We start from the raw sequence: 14,537 nt of genomic DNA, 5'->3' as shown, positions 1-14,537 counted from the left end.
GCTTGATGAGCAGAAGAGACTTCTTTCAAAAACACTAAAAATAGTAATGTTTCCAAACTTTTGACCTGTACTGTATCTCTTTAAAAATAACTGTAAACGATCAGAAAAATATGAATGATGTGTGTTTTGTGGGTCTTAAAACCTGTGCAAAGTCTTGCTCTCTTGCTAAAAACGATGCATCTCAGATCAGACCCGAATGTGTTATGACGGTTCAGTTCTAGATGATGCACACTCTCTCATGTTAACAGTGAAACAATCTCACGAGTCCCGGATCACGAGAGCAGTGTTGGGTCAGTAAGCGTCCAGCAGGTGTCAGGAGTGACCCTGGTCTTCAGTGTTGGGATGTCTTGTTGTTTCAGTGAACTTCGAGGCTCTGATCATCGCGATGGCCGTGGTGTGTGGGACTCTGCTGCTGGCCGTCACCGTCTGCTGCTGCTGCTGCTGTAAACGCAGACGCTCGTCCAGGTCAGACAGACACAGAGCTGCTTCACACTCACAGGTTTCACTTCCACCTCAGTTCTGTGGTCAAACATTAACCCGGAACAGTTTATTGAACTCTGGAAAGCCTGACACGTGAAATAATTGTAAGGAAAATATTCTTCTTTTTTTTTCTTTTTTTTTTAAATACAACACTTAACTCAACCTTTAGAGAAAATATATTAAAAAAAGTTAATTTATTGTGTTACTTTTTATTTCTGTGTAATTAATTGTGAAATTCACTAGTCATTTCCGAAAAACTGAATAGTTCTGAAAACTATTTCTTCAGTTATCGTGACAAATTTTACCATAATGCAAAAACTCTTATTTTATTTTGGATGGACTGCTTCTTTAATCTTCATAACGCATTCAAAATCTATAAACAGTTTTTGCATTCTGGGTCCGTTTATACCTGAAGAATTGTGATTTTTTTTTTTTTTTTAAAGCAGTCACAACTTAAAACTTTTCAAGTATCTGATCCTCAGCTTCTCATTAAGTAGGGCTTTATTAAATCCATTTAATTTTTCCTAAATTCCATTTTATTTTTTTCCAAATTCCGTTTTTTTTCCGTTTTAATTTTTCTCAACTCCTTTTTAATAATTTAATTAAAGTGTATTAATCTAAAAGCATGTCTAATTAATTAAAACCAAGAAACGTATACATTTTCACATCAATTTAATAAAAGTTTAACAAAAATGATGTCATGTTTTGGGCTTTATGAAATGTTAAATTTTTTTCCTCCCCATATGTTGTTTAGTTACCCAAATTCTGTGTTTTTAGCATGTCACTAATAGTTGTGAATGCATAAACACGTAATTTATTCTTTTGTATATTTATTTGTTTTAAGTAAAAGTACCATGTTATTTTTTTTATTTATTTTTTCCCGTAAAATTTTCGGTTATCAAGAAGCATAAAACATTAAGTTAATTTATCTTTGTTAATTATGGGAAAATTAGCAAACTTTTATTTATTTACTAATTAAACTAAAAGACTGGATAAAACACTCTAAACTATGAATCAGAGACAGAAGACATGAGGAGATTAAGTGTGAAACAGCACCGTTCTGATCTTTCAGAGACCTCAGAAATTCATGCATCGAATACGAATAAGAATCAAGAACCCAAACAGCCGGTTTTGTATTGACGGGTTGTAAAGGGCACATCTGTGTGTTTGTCCAGTCTTCTATCTGCGTCTCAATCTCGATCACACACAGACGTGCTTCACTTACAGACGCAGAAGAGCTCTCTCCGTCTCTCTTTAATGCTTACTCAGCTGCACGTGATGAGTCTTTGTTTAGAACGGATTGTTCTACGGCTGGACTACAGATCATAGTTTCACTTTTCCTTCTCATTCGGAGTAAACTGTGTTTATATTATTGTCTTTTCAGCTTCAGTGATGATGTAAAGCTGATGATGTAAAGCTCACTGATTTTGTGTAATTATCTGCTGGTTGTTCATGTTCTCGGACTCGGAAATGATTTTTCTAGTGCTAATGTAAAATAACCAGTCACTGCATTAATACATTGTATGGGTCAAAATTATACATTTCTCTTTTATGCCAAAAATCATTAGGATATTAAGTAAAGATCATGTTCCATGAAAATATTTTGTAAATTTCCTACCATAAATAAATCAAAACTTAATTTTTGATTATTAATATGCATTGTTATGAACTTCATTTGGACAACTTTAAAGGTGATTTTCTCAATATTTAGATTTTTTTTAGCTTCCTCAGATTCCAGATTTTCAAATAGTTGTATCTCAGACAAATATTGTCCTCCTAACAAACCATACATCACTGGAGAGATTATTTATTCAGCTTTCAGATGATGCATAAATCTCAATTTCACAAAAACTGACCCTTATGACTGGTTTTGTGTTCCGGGGTCGCAAATGAAGTCTGGTTTTTCATAAACATGCTGATCAAATTTAGTGTGTAACTGCAGTAATTATGAGATGAGTATGCTGTAATTCACTCAAGCCTGTGTTATTGTTAATGCACTAATATAGTATTCAGTGATATTCTGAAATGTATTTGCAGTTTTGACAGTGATGATGAGCAGTTTGCGCGGAGAAGAGAGGAGATCAGACAGCGAGCCGATGAGCGGTACGTAAATCTCACCGCTGGGAGTTAAACAGTTTTCTCATCGCACTGCATCTCACGCTTTTAAATGAAGAAAGTACTCTTTGTGATTGGTTTGTATTAAACTATACATGCATACATGATGCTGATTTGTTTCTAATTGTTTAAGCAACTGGTTTAGAAACATTAATTTAAACATTATGCACTTTTTTTATGTTAATGCTTTGAATAAACATGCATTAGTGATATTTTGCTCGAGGCGCCCTCTTGTGGCCACAGGAGAGAAGACAAAGCTTTTTTCCATCTTAACTGAAATTATGCCTTTTAAATTAGAATATAATTTGAATATTGATAATATTTAAGTACAAAATTCAAATTGGTTTTTTAAGCCATTTTGACACCTCTGGTGCAGCTTCAATTAAAAAAAAAAAATGCATTATTTTTCACATTATTTATCTTTATTCTACACCGCTCGGTCCCTTCTTCTAAAAACGGTCTGTTGACTTCCTGTTTTTATGAAGCCTCTCAGGATGAGTTTGTTTCTTCATCAGGTTTGTAGAAATGTAGCACAGCATCAGTGTCTCATCAATGGATGCTCTGCAGTGAATGGGTGCCGTCAGAATGAGAGTCCAAACTATTCCTTTAATGCTGCAAAATGCATGCAGACGTTTTTCACAGTGAGGTTTGGCTGCATTCGATCCCGTCGTGTCACAGTTGAAGGTTTATTTCAAGCACCTGTTGATCTGAAGTGGATTCGGTTGTGTGTGTGTGTGTGTGTCAGAGCGTTGTTGATTACGTGTGTTGTGTGTAAATATGTCTGTAGGGCTCTCAGCAGCTGTGATGCACTAACAAGGTCACTTCTGTGTCACACACTCGAGGGGTGGCAGGAATCTCCTTTAAACTGGAGAGCTCAGATTAACCGGGATCAGATATCTCTGCAGGGTCTCGGAGGACTGTGTGCGTCTGATGAACGAATGTGTTTTTGTTCGGTATTTTCGTCTGTCACTACAGAGAACAGCCTGATGTGTTTCTTTAGTGCCTATCGTGTTGAATAATCGTCGCTAACGGCAGCGCAGTGCATTCTGGGAGTCGTTGTGCCACGTCGCCTTCAGGTGTCCTTGAAAAAAAATGGATTTTTGTTTGTTTAAGAATTGAAAGATTGACACAGAAACAAAATTGATTAGCAAGGGTTAGTTCTATGATATTTTCGTAACAATTTACAGCCAGGTAAACATTAGGTAACGTGAACTAATACTTAAATATACTTAATTATCACATTTATTAAACTTAGTTTATTTTTAAATCAGACATTATCTAATACATCTGTCGTTTACAGTCGGAAGTTGCATCAATTAATATTATTAATATTAAAAACACATTATTTTTCTCTTTTTGGTGTTTCATGTTAATTGTTTGAACTGTACCTTTAAATGTGATTTAAATACACACCATTCAAAAGTTTGGGGTCAGTAAAATGTAATTTAGTTAAAAAATATTAATACTCCACAAATATATATAAAATAAATAAAAAATTATAAAATAAATGCTGTTCTTCTTAACTTTCTATTCTAATAAATGCTGTTCTTCTTAACTTTCTATTCATCTGTGAATTCTGAAAAATAAAATGTATTTAAATAGTATTTTTGATTAAATAAAAGCAGCCTTGGTGAGCAGAAGAGGTTTATATAATAAACATTTAATGCTCTTGCTGACCCCAAACTTTTGCCTTTTAATAAATTCCCTCAGTGGTGTTTTTAGTGTTATTTGCTGTTGATCTAAGCGTTTATGATTGCAGTTGAATGCAGAAATCTGATCTGTAACAGATACATGTGTAAAACAGGAGCTGGTGGAGTCCTTGTTGTGCTGCTTTGTTCAGGATTGTGGAAGCAGCAACAGATGGCTAACGGCTCCAGTGATTGTTCACAGATCAGCTGCTCGTTAAGCTCCGGCTGATTTATTTGGTGTCAAGCGGCCGCAGTTTGTCTGGAGGCTCGGCCCATCTTCGTTCAGGGCTGTAGAGAGGATGAATGATGTACAGGGAGCGATTGGTGTCGTTCAGCGCTGCTCGTGTGTCACACGCACATAAAACACTGCTGCTCGTATTTACCACGCGTCTGTGAAGGAATGGACGTCCTTAAACAAAGACATGAACTCACCGTGAATCATCTAGTGCTGCTCTTCAGGATTTTCCAGGTTTTCAGTTCAACAGTTTTGGTTACGAAAGTGAATCCAGGTTATGAGTTGATTGCTCTTTTGTACTAGTTTAAAAGGACTTCAGGATGTATTATCAGGCACAATACAGTAGAGTTCAGAAGAAAAATTCGAGTTGTGAAATATAAAAAGCAAAACTTTAAGACAAAAAAAAAAATAATCATTTTTTCCCAAAGATGAAAAATGCAACCATTTTAGGAAAAAAAAAAAGCAAGAGATGTAAACGCAAACCTCTTAAAAAAAACAAAAAAAAAAAGTACTCATTGCGAGATTTAAACACACACAAAAAAAAAAAAAATTGTGAGATTTAAATACAAAAAAAAAAAAAAAAAATTGCTTATAGGCGAGATTAAATACAAAAATTAAAAAATAAAAATCAGAAATTAAGTAGATTTAACACACAAAATCAAAAAAAAAAAAAAAACATTGCGAGATTTAAATAACAAAAATAAAAAAATTTAAAACTAAAATAATTGGCACAGATTTAAACGCAGAAATCTAAAAAATAAAAAAGAAATCAGAATTGCAAGATTTAACATACCAAAAATAAAAAAAAATTAAACAAAAAAAATCATAATTGCGAGGATTTTAAGTCAGAGAACTCTAAACAAACAAAAATAAAAATCAGATTGCAAGGATTTAAATACATACTAAAAAAAAAAATCTGAATTGGAGATTTAAACAAAAAATTTCAAAAAAAAAAATCATAATTTAATGCGCAGATTTAAACGCAAATATCAACAAAAAATAAGAATTGCGAGATTTAATACAAAAATAAACAAAAATTAAAAAACAGGAATTGCGAGATATTTAAACGGCAAAACTATGAGAAAAAAGAAAAAAGACAGAATTGTATCAGAACTTGTGAGATGTACATGTAAACTTCGCAAGGCCCTTTACACACCTAGGATTGATAACGATTTTATTTTATTTTAAAGATAACCATTGTTTTCGCTTGGTTGTGAACGGGCTTAAGAACCAAAATCATAATGGTTAGATGTAAATGCAAAAAAAAAAAAATCAATTTCAGGTAAGTCTCTTTGAATTTCAGCCTTTATCAAAGCACAACACATAGTATTAAGTTATTTATTTGCTTTTTTATTTTTTTATGTTTAATTTAATTTTTTTCTTTTCTTTTCTATTTTCCACTTGTTTTTCACCATGAATGTTATAAACAAAATATAAACTATAATGCTGAACAATAAATTATTGTATTATTTTGTCCCACATACATGCCTGTCCATGCTGATCTAGCTCCAAATGTAACTAGTTTATTCCAAGGTCTCTGCAAAAAAAATACCGCTCAACTGATGCAAAACGACACAGAAATAAGTACTTGATTCCAACAATCTCGCAATATTAGTGCTGTCAAAAAAGCCGTTACTCATCTCTGTTATCTAGTTCTGTTTGTTGCAGGAGGGCCGGAGAGGAAGGTGAAACCTGGATGAAAAATCCGCAAAGAAGTATTGTACGAGTAAATAGTACCGCCAGGTCTCTGCACTTATCTCATTAGGTTCACTCACAGCTACTTCATTAGGACTATTTTCTGGGTGCATTTACAAAAAACACTAGAGCCAATGAAAATGTCAAATGGGCATAAATAAAATTATAGTAGTGACTAAAACTGGGGTAAACAAAATGTCATTCCATTTAAATCTGTGTTCTTCAGTCTTTTTCGTCACACCAGTATCATTATTTCTGTCTCCATACAACATCTCAAATCACAGAAGTTATTGGGATAAAAGTTAATAGTTATACAATATACATTTTTTTCTTCAGAATCATGAGAGAACCACAAATTCCATTGACAAAATAAAAAATAAAACTAGTATTTATATATGGTCAGCTGACGTTGGTGTGCAGTGTTTGTCTCAATCCATGGATGTATTCCTATACTACCCTTCCTGTTGATGAATTAGCTGGAGATAATTGCACCAATAATTATGGTCTGGATTTTTAGACTGTGGCAACTACATTCTGCAACGACTTCTTATTAGCTAATATATCTCAGTTGTTAAGTTTTGGCTGATTGCAGCAGATCATGCGGAGTTGTTGTAACCTCAGGTCTTTATTGATCAGGTTCATTGTGTTAGCTCAGTAATGCTGTGTTCAGCAGAAAAAACGTGTTCTTTCAAACACAGGAGCACTCCTCGACCGCGTGGTGTCCAAAGCACTGCCTGGATCAATGTGGCCTCGGCGGAGGACGAGTGGAGATTACTTAATGAGTTGTAGTTGTAGAAATGCTTATTGAAGCTTGTTTCAGCCACAGAATATAACATGACTTTATCTCACCATTCAGATATTTTTCCCCCAGTAGTTTTGAGTTTACATCTCCAAACTTAGAATTCAGAGAAAAAAGTCAGAACTGCGAGATGTAAATGCTGAACTCTAGGAAAAGAGCTGGAAATTGTGAGGGTAAATGCAAATGCAAAAACAACTAAGAAAAACCATCAGAATTGCGAGGCGTAAACACAAAACTATAAAAAAAAGTCTGAATTGTGAAATATAAATGCAAAACTCTATGAAAAAAGTCAGTTACGAGACGTAAACACAAAACTACAAAAAAAAGTCTGAATTTGCAAGATGTAAACGTGAAACAGAAAAGTCTGAATTTTGCGAGATGTAATCACAGAACTCTACGAAAAGTCAAAATTACGAGATGTAAACACAAAACTGAAAAAAGTCTGAATTTGCAAGTTGTAAACACGAAACTATGAAAAAGTCAGAATCGCGAGGCGTAAACACAAAACTACAAAAAAAAGTCTGAATTTGCGAGATGTCAACACAAAACTCTATGAAAAAAAAAAAACCTAACGAAAAATAAACACGAAAATACGAAAAAACCAAAAATAAACAAAAAAAAGAATTTCAAGATGTAAACACAAAACAAAGAAAAAACTCTGAATTTGCGAGATGTAAACACGAAACTATGAAAAAAGTCAGAATTGCCAGATGTAAACGCAAAACTCTAATAAAAGAGTCTGAATTGTGAAATATGAATGCAAAACTTTACGAAAAAAATCTAAATTATGAGATGTAAACACAAAACTACAAAAAAAATCAGAATTTGCGAGATGTAAACACAAAACAGAAAAGTAAAAATTACGAGATGTAAACACACACTAGTACTTAAAAAATCTAAATTACGAGAGATGTAAAAACAAAACTAAGAAAAAAGTCAAATTACGGCGAGATGTAAACGAAAAACTCTAATAAAAGAGTCTGAATTTGTGCAATCTAAATGCAAAATTCTATGAAAAAAGTCAGAATTGCAAGTAGTGTTAATTTGGACAGCAAATTCTGATTTAGTCTTTTGACTAAAATGCCATTTAGTTTGTCATATTGAGTTTCAGTCTAGTTTTAGTTGACTAAATATCATAAGATTTTAGTCGACTGAATCTACAGTACATTATTAAGTCGGCTAAAATCTAATGGGTTTAGTTACAGTGTAATGCATCTTTTAAGCATTTCTCTAATATTACCAAACTCATTGTATAGGTTTGATAGTAAGATTTTATCATAGATTTAACTGCTGTGACACACAACATGCCTTTATATTAAAATTAAACTATGGCCCCATTTACACTGCATGGTTCAAGTGACCCAATTCCGATTTTTTCCTCTCATGTGGCACAGATCGGATATGACCGGTGAACGTAAAGCAGGAAAAACCGCATGGATTCCGGATTTTCTCAGATCGGATTCAGGCCTCATTCATATGTGGTAATAAATCGGATATGAATCGGATAATGCGCATTTGGCGCAGCCATGTAAGCAGACAAATCGGATATTCCCCAGTAAATGCGAGTCGTACGCCATTAAAAAAGTGACGCCAACTCAGGTGTACACCACCAACTGAGATCACATGACTTATTATAAGCCGCTGAAGAGGTGACCTAAGGATACACACAGTGGAGCAATGCGGAGGTTTCATGTCTTTTAAGTCTTTGGGGCTAAGAGACAGTGCAGGCAAAAAATGCAGGGTTGTTACAGAAATAAACCGAGGTTTGAAGACATTTCACGAGATATGGGGAGGCACGGCTTAAGCGCTTTTTTTCTCCCCGCCACCGCACGAGACCAATGTTTTGTTGATTTTTTTTTTGTTGACTTTTCAATATATTTATGGAAAGCAAAAACATCTGCATCCATTGTATTTCCATGCTGTTTTACTTCCTTTTCCGGTCAGAACGTTCTATGTTTGGTAGTTTCGCGCAGCGTATAGTGTAAATGCAAAAATCGGATACGGGTCACTTTTAAAAGATGATGTAAAGCGGGTCGACAAAAAAATCGGATATAGTCAGAAAATCGGATTTGCACAAAAACACCCACAGTAAAAACACACCAAAAAACATCTCATAAAGAAACACAAAAACAAAACCAAGAAAAAAGTCAGAATTACACAAAACTGTACGAAAAAGTCAGAATTGCGAGATGTAAATGTAGAATTAAGTTGGAATTGCAAGATATGAAGCTTGCAGTTGAGAGAATTGAGAGAAGTCGTCGCAGTTACCTGTTTTATATTTTTATTCCGTCACTGAAAGAAGCTTCCATAAATACTAATGCTAACGGTCGCTTTACTAGATAGCAGTACACTGCAAAAAGATCTTTTGTCTAGTTTCCAGCCAAGATATCTAAAAACTCTTAAAACAAGAAGGATTTTCTAGACAAGTAAAAATTATTGTCTTGTTTTCAGAAAAAAACAAATCAAAATTAAGTGAGTTTTTGCTTGGAACAAGCCAAATAATCTTATTTCAAACAGAAAACAAAAAATGTGCATCGGGTAAAGTCTAAGCAATAATTAGCATTTAGTTCTATTGTTGAAAGCATAATTTATTTTACCAATTACTTATGAATTAAGACCTTGCTTTAGGCTTTTACCAGATGCACACACGACACCAACCTGTCCTTCAGTTCATTATTAAAAAAGATCATCATCAGATTGCATTTTTACTAAAATTTTAGTCATTTTTTAATTACTAAATTCAGAAAATACTAAACAGTTATCTGGTTTTAAGAAAAAAAAAATGTTAAAGCGCAAGGATTTGAGGAAAGAAATGCATTTCTTCAGAATTTCTTCTTTTTGGCTGAGCTTTTCCTAATAAAGCGTGTCCTCGAGCTCTAATTGGTGGAAAAGTGTCAGACGGGCTGCTTGAATCATGCTTGATTAACTCTATGCTAATTAGCGCTGGTGGAGAGCTGAGAAGAGCTGTTATTTATGTGCTGGCAAAGGAGTGAGGTGAAATGTAAATGCACTTTTCGGCTACCCTGGGCGATCGCAGCAGAGAGAAACCCAGAGCCGCTGGGCGGAGGCCAGGGAGGACGAACCCAGCAGTTGCTGCGCAAAAAAACCCACAGAAGACCCCACCTGACCTTGGAGACAAGCTGAAGGAGAAGATGTTTGGGTTCGTGCCACAGAAGAGCAGTGAAAATGACCTGAAGAGAGAATTCGTCTTCCAACACACTGCTCTATTTATTTGGGAGTAATTTAAAACTACTTGGAAACAAAATTAAATATTTAATATTTAATTGACTTTTGGCCAATTGGCTGCTAACTTTCTTTTGTTTAGACTCCCTTTTATTTTATTTTATTTTATTTTATTGGATTATATTACTTATTATTTATTTACTTATAATTGGATTTTATTTTATTATTTATTTATTTTACTTATTATTTATTTACTTATATTCTGTTTTTATTTTTATTTTATTACTTTTTATTTAATTACATATTTTTATTATCTATTTTGCTTTATTTATTTTATTTAATTTGTATTAATTATAGAAATTGATAAATTTATATATAATTGTTTATTGTATTACTTTTCATTTATTTATTTTTATTATATATTTTGGCTTTATTTATTTTATTTAATTTGTATTTATATGTGTATGTTTTTTTTATTGAATTTAATTTTTATTTATTATTTTAATTTATTTTATTATTTAATTTGATCAAAATTTATTTAATTATTAAATTATTTTAATGTATTTTATTTATTATTTTTAATTATTATTATTTCCTGTTATTTATTTTTCTAAATTAAATTTGTATTTCTTATTTATATTTTATTAGTTATGTAATATATTTTACTTATTATAAAAAATTGATTTAATTTGATTTAATTGTTAATTTTATTACTTTTTATTTATTATTTTATTTTTATTATCTGTTATTTTATTTATTTTATTATTATTTTATTTTTAAGTTGTATTTATAATTTTTTTTTTATTTAATTTAACTAATTTAATTTTATTTTTATTTTTGTCTTATTGGCTAGCACGCAGCCTGCCGATGCATTCGTTGTGGAGTCTCTGTGGCTGCAGTGCATCGGTTTAACATTCTCGAGAGCCGGTCGAAAAGTAAAGTGTAGAAAGTAAAGAGAAGATCAAAGGATGTGAGCCTCAGCGAGACTTCATCCCTCTGTGTGATGACAAGACTGTCCTCATCTCACTCACTCCGCCGCTGGAGCTTCATCGTGGTTTTCATTGCCCGACTGCTCCTCATCCGCTCACGCTCAGGTGTGATCAAGGTAACACAGAACACCGAGGCTGAGCAGATCCATGCGACCCTCACATCCGGCTCTTACAGAAGATCCAGTCATGGGTTTAATCAAGCAGTTTGTAGAAGATTTATGTTTTTTGATTTTATTCATATCTGCTTTACAGCACTTTATTTTTCTTTCTTTCTTTCCTTTCTTTTGTCAAATCTTGCACTAAAATATCACCCTTTTTTATGGTCATAATTTTTTCACCATGCTATAAAATATGATTTTGGAAATTTGTGTATAAAACAAAGATTATTATAGCACATTTTAAAAGAAAATACTTTTACGTTCATTTCAATCTGTTACTTTCCATTTTTTTACTCAATGTGTTACTAGTTTTTCTGAGTAAACAAAGTGTGATTAAAATAGAAAAACTAATTTTGCATAAAAAAATATTTTAAATATTTGTGTAATGTGATTCAAAATGTATTGCTTTAAATAAGTGACACTGCGTTTGGAGAGTATTTATGCCTTGAAGTGCGTTATTGCCACAAAATATTATTATATTTTTTTTTTTTTAATTTCATGGCACACAAACTGCATTGGGATTGTTAAAACCAGAAATATCAGAGCAAACAACAGTCAGAGGCAAGAAAATTTTGTCTATCTGCGCAATTCGACATTTTTCTCATAAACTGAACCAAAAATTCAGAATTGGAGGAAGAAAACGTCGCCATTTACGTTTTTTTTTCATTTTTCAGGGGTAGAAACAAACATTCCCTCGTTTCCACATCTGCTGCAAAACCTAAAAGTCACTTTTGTAAACTTTCACTTACTGGTAAAGTCTGAGTATCGTGTGGTGATGCTGATCTGTTTGAATGGACGGTTTCTGGGCCGCGCGTCCTCATTGGCTCTGCTGTGTGCTGTGTGTCTCGAAATGGGGTGCAAGTGTGTGTAGGTGTGGGTGTGCTGTGTGTGTGTGTGTTTTGTGTGACAGCCTGAATGGATGGAAGCTACATTGTGTTCCTCCTGCTATAGTCTGTAAGGTGTCTGTGGCTGCAGTGCATCACATTCACACGATTCTCTATAGCCGTTATTTTATTTTGTCTTATTGGCTAGCACACAGCCTGCCGATGCATTCGTGTGAGTGTCTGTGGCTGCAGTGCATCAGTTTGACACGGTTCTCGAGAGCCGGTCGAAAGTGAAGTGTAGAAAGTAAAGAGAAGATCAAAGGATGTGAGCCTCAGCGAGAGCTTCATCCCTCTGTGTGATGACAAGACTGTCCTCATCTCACTCACTCCGCTGGAGCTTCATCGTGTTTTCATTGCACGACTGCTCCTCATCCGCTCACGTTCAGGTGTGATCAGGTAACACAGAACACAGAGGCTGAGCAGATCCATGCGACCCTCACATCCAGCTCTTACAGAAGATCCAGTCATGGGTTTAATCAAGCAGTATGTAGAAGATTTATGTTTTTGGATTTTATTCATATTCGTATTTACATCACTTTATTTTTCTTTCTTTCCATTTTTTTTTTTTTTGTCAAATCTTGCACCAAAATATCACCCTTTTTTATGGTCATAAATTTTTCACCATGCTATAAAATGATTTTGAAAATATGTGAAAATTTGTGTATAAAACAAAGATTATTACAGCACATTTTAAAAGAAAATACTTTCACGTTCATTTCAGTGTTTTACTTTCCATTTGTTACTAGTTTTTTAAGTGTGAAAAAATAGAAAACTAATTTTGCATAAAGGAAAATATTTTAAATATTTTGTGTAATGTGATTCAAAATGTATTTATTTAAAAAAGTGTATGCAACAGGTGGTATAACAAATATAACTGATGTTTAAATACTTATTTTACGGTTAAATAATATTTATATATTTATTGCATTGAGTGCTTTATTGCCACAAAATTATTATTATTTTTTATTTTTTTTATTTTTAATTCAATGGAAACAAAAACTGAATTGGAGATGTAAACTCAGAATTCAGAGAAAAAAAAAGTCAGAGTTGCAAGAAAATTTGAGTTTATATCTCGCAATTCTGACTTTTTCCTTAAAACTGAACAAAATTCAGAATTGTGAGAAAAAGTCGCATTTACTTTTGTTTTATTTTTTATTTTTATCCCACGGTAGAAACAAACTTCCATAGTTTCCACATCCTGCTGCAAACTAAAAGTCATTTTTGTAAACTTTACTTAAAAGTCATTGTCTGAGTATGTGGTGATGCTGATCTGTTATGACTGATGGTTTCTGGGCCGCGTCCTCATTGGCTCTGCTGTGTGCTTGTGTGTCCTGTCGTGAAGTGTGTGTGTGTGTGTGTGTGTGACAGCATGATGGATGGAAGCTTCCATTGTGTTCCTCCTGCTCTAGTCTGTACATCAGGGACCGTGCGTCTCTGACCTGCTGCTCACACACACACACACACACACACACACACACGAGCGTCTGCCCTCTGAAGGACGTCCTGTGTGAGATACTGTCACAGCAACAGGGTTCAAAACCAATACCAAACTAGAAACTAACAATTAGCTGCTAACCTTTTATGTCAAGACGCAATCACTTTTACTTCCATAACAGGTCTTCTTTCAGACCAGTGTATAGAAAGCATCCAAAAATACACATTTAAGTGTTTATCTGTTACTTACATACAGCAGACTACACATTTTCCTTTCACTTACTTTCCATCCATACTTGTGTCTATATTTCATTTGTCTGATTTTTTGCTAAATTTTATTCCTAATATACGGTTTAAAAAATCATTCAGCTTGTCTTGATGTACTGTGATTAATATGGTGATATCTATTAGTTAGACTAATGGTGTCTTGCATGAAATTTTTAGATGCAAGTGACGGTGTTATGCAATTTATATTAAATGCATGTCAACTGTCGTCTTATTTTTTAAATAAAAATATTTCAATACAGTTTCATGGCTGCTAGAAACGTCTCTCATATTTAAACGCCTCATATATACGCCTGCAAAAACTCATTTTCTTTCCTAAGTATTTTTATATTTTATTTTATAAATATCAAAAAAATATTAAATCAAGATGCATTTACTTGATAAGTAAAATAACCCAAATAACCAAATTTTGCATTCATAAGTAGCACAGGTATATTTTAGCAGCAATAGACAAAAAATATAGACATAAATTTTTCTTTATGCTTTAAAAAATCTAGGATAGTAAGTAAAGATCATGTTCCATGAAGGTATTTTGTACATTTCCTATAAATATATGAAACAATTTTTGATTAGTAATATGCATTGCAAGGCA

The 14,537-nt window shown here is 33.3% G+C and overlaps 1 protein-coding gene and 1 long non-coding RNA gene across 2 annotated transcripts in view; both read left to right on the top strand.

Annotated features, from left to right (window-relative positions):
• Nucleotides 1–2,603, top strand: part of LOC109112860 — a 4,162-nt gene extending 1,559 nt beyond the window's left edge. The window contains exons 2-3 of the long non-coding RNA XR_006156791.1: nucleotides 360–465; nucleotides 2,518–2,603. This is a non-coding gene — a long non-coding RNA (uncharacterized LOC109112860). The remainder of the gene's footprint in view (nucleotides 1–359; nucleotides 466–2,517) is intronic.
• Nucleotides 1–14,537, top strand: part of LOC109106292 (cyclin-dependent kinase 14-like) — a 434,688-nt gene that overhangs the window by 218,702 nt on the left and 201,449 nt on the right. The window lies entirely within an intron of this gene.

This window comes from Cyprinus carpio, chromosome B16 (genome assembly GCF_018340385.1).
Source record: "Cyprinus carpio isolate SPL01 chromosome B16, ASM1834038v1, whole genome shotgun sequence".
NCBI classification, from domain to species: domain Eukaryota; kingdom Metazoa; phylum Chordata; class Actinopteri; order Cypriniformes; family Cyprinidae; genus Cyprinus; species Cyprinus carpio.
The sequence above is the reverse complement of the archived record's forward strand: the minus strand, read 5'-3'. Positions and strand labels throughout refer to the sequence as shown.